The sequence below is a fragment of the Corylus avellana genome, chromosome ca3 (genome assembly GCF_901000735.1).
Source record: "Corylus avellana chromosome ca3, CavTom2PMs-1.0".
In the NCBI taxonomy this organism is placed as follows: Eukaryota; Viridiplantae; Streptophyta; class Magnoliopsida; order Fagales; family Betulaceae; genus Corylus; species Corylus avellana.
The window spans coordinates 8,850,422-8,853,725 of record NC_081543.1 but is presented as its reverse complement, the minus strand read 5'-3'; positions in this window follow the sequence as shown (position 1 = coordinate 8,853,725).

Genomic DNA, 3,304 nt, shown 5'->3' with positions numbered 1-3,304 from the left:
ACACTATATTGCACACGACTCGTGCGCTTGTGAGTACAATTAAATTTGTACATCAAATTTTGGCGCCGTTGCCGGGGATTTGTTTGTTTGTGAAAATTGATTTTTGTTTCAATTGATTTTATTTTTCTACTAGTTATTTTCTTTTTACAGTTTGTTGCCTTTTATTTTTATTTTTTTTTATTTGTTTCTGTTTATAGTTACTAATAAAAAAAAAAAAGAGAAAAAGTTGTTTGTTTTTGTTGTTTCTGTTGCAGCTCTGCCGAAGGAACTAGTCCCTGCCAAAGCGCTTGATCGCACATCACCTACACTCGAGCGCATTCGAGCCTAACGCAACAAGCATCCCGCGTGCCTGCGCTCGACACTTCCGCAGGTGCGCGTGAGCGGACACCCCACGCCCATGTACGCTCGATCGCACATCACTTGCGCTCGAGTGCACCTTCGCAGACTACACCAAAACGGGCCAGCACCTTGAATTTTGCCAAACTTATGTTTGGTCCGTTTTGTGAGTTTTTGTTTTGATTTTTTGTTTTTAATTTTTGGTATTTTTGTTTATTTTATTTTTATTTTTATTTTTTTAAAAAAAAAAAAAACCCAAAAAAAAAAAAAAATCCAAAAAAAAAATTTTGGTTAATGTTTCATGTGGAAGTGTGCTTTGTTTAAAGAGTGAGGATAAGCATGAATTTTCCTTTAGGTAATTTTAATGCTACCCTTAGTTGTAGGACACCCGCTTTTTCCAACCATCCTCATCATTTTCACCCACATGGACCATGTTCATACTGCTCTAACCCTTATCATAGTTCAGGTAATTGTCCATCTTGGGGACAATTTTTCAATTTTTCACACGAGCAGATGAACACCAATTTCTCCAGTTTGGGGTCTGAATCAAATTTCAATTGCTACACCCTCGATTGGAGCAACCATTCTAATTTCTCGTGGCAAGCTAATGCTACGGGAAATTATGCTCCCCAATTTGATGAATTGCACCATCCTGAATATCCGCAGTTCGACAACCAATCCTCTACCCCTTCACCCTGCAATTATCCTCCACAAGATTTATCATTGGAAAACACCCTCAAAGAGTTCATACAGTCTAATGGCCAAACCTTGCAAGAGCTTAAAAATGCCACCATGGTCAACTCCCAAGCCATAAATGAAGTGAAGAATGCAGCCATCGCCAACACTCAAGCAATTGAAAAGTTGGAAGGACAGCTTGGTTATTTAGTTGCTGAACTCACTAGAATAGAGGAAGAAGAGCTTCAAAGTCAGTTGATGGCTGAAAGGCATTACATGATTGATGAGGATGATTCTAGCAATCCTTATCATGAGCATGTCAAAGCCACCACCCCAATTAGGAGAGAGAAAATTGTTGAGGAGACTGTTGATGAGACAAGTCTAGAGGACCCATTGGGAAAGTGCTTTGCTCAATTTGGATGTGACCTAGACCTTGACAAGTTACTTGAGCAAGCTGATGCCTTATTGGACTCCACTCCTAAGATGCAAATTGAAAATGGGGAAACCACTGAGATATCATTCCCTAACTCACCCTCATTAGCAGCTAAGCCTTTCATTGTGGGTAACCATGAGGAGAAAGAAAAAGAGGAGCAGGTTGATCACATTGAGCCCCCATCAACTCCAAATCTGTCCAGTGACAAAGGAGTGAGTACTGAAGCTCACTCCTTCATCAAAATCCCTCTTGAGACAATTCATGAACCCCAACCTTCAGTTCTTCAATGTCTCAAAGAGCCGTCTCATGCTAAAATTCTCAAGGATCTATGCACACAAGGTCACAAATCTAGGAACCATGTTCCTAAGAAGATCTTTCGAAGCAAGCAACTAGGCTACCTGAGACGGCAAAACATCCTTCCAGAGGGATATCAAATTCTTAAGAAGAAAGGATGGAAGGGATTGGTTGGACACCCAAACGATCGAGGAAAGTGTGGTATTCTTTCTTTCTTTTTATTTTCAGCACTTTATTTTGATTTCTTTTCCTTTTTGTCATTTCATTTTGTGTCATTTTCTTTTTATTTCTATCAGCAATTAATCTTTTGATATTTGTTTCTATGAGAAAATATTGCTGCTAGATTTTGATAGGTGTTTTGGTGTTCAAGTCTGGGGGACGCCCTGGCCTTTGCACACTCGAGTTTCCGCATCCTACGGTATTGTGTCTCTTGCTACATTGGGGACAATGTGTCATTTAAGTTTGGGGGTGTGGACAAACACATTGTCTTTTTGTTTGTTTGTGTCTTTTTGTTTGTTTTTATCTGTTTGTTTTGTTTAAAAAAAAAAATAAAAAATAAAAAAATTGTGCTATGTTATTGATTAAGCAAGGATAACACCTATTCTGTGGTTTGCATGTCATTGGTCTGTTTAGCATTTTGAACACAACATGTCAGTAGGAATCTGAGTCTTTTGACTCATTTTTGGATTAGAGAGATTTCACATGTTCGAGTTTATCACCACGAGCACACTAGCACAGGATCGGTGAGGTATAAGATTTGACTTGATTAGGGTATATTTTGAGATAGGTAGGATGAAGTGTGATGAAACCATGGCTTGAAAAAAAAAAAAAAAAAAAAAATTCAAATCAGTTTGAGCTTCTCATTGAGTAACCGGACCTCATGCCTCACAAAACATTGAGTGTTCGCGTAAAAAGATGAGAAACCTAACTTGGTTGGTTGTATGGCTAGTTTGGCTTCGTAGCCTAGTTGACTTGAGTAATTAAGCCCTTAGGGATGTTTCTACATCCAGTGCCCTAAAACCATTTGGTTTGGGAGTCTCTGGCCCAACACTCGTTATCGTTACATGGGTCAATTAGAAAGCTTAAGGAAGCTAAGCATTGCACAGCCTATACAAAAAAAAAAAAAAAAAAAAAAAAATTAAGCCTTGGTTGTTTCATCTGAGCAAATTCCTATCACATCTAAAGTACACCCAAGTTTGAGAATAAATTGAAGCCTCCGGATTTTATGTTAGTCTCACATTGCACTTATTGGAACATGTGTTGTCTCAAATTTCCATCTTTGAGTTGAATGATTTGTGCTTATCTTGATGATGTGATTGTGGTGTTCATTATGATAAACCTACTCATGATATTAAAAACCATGTGTTTGTGTGGAAGTCCTTGTTTATGAAATAACATAGTGCATAAATGTTTGTGGGTATCATTCCTGTTAAACCCTCACGAGACTTCACTCGTCCTCTAGGGATACCTAGGGGTTTAAAAGGCTTGTTGCATGCGCTAAATGCAATCGTATATCCCACGAAAGATTGATTTATCTTTTGTTTTCTGTTTTTCCATTCTTGTTTT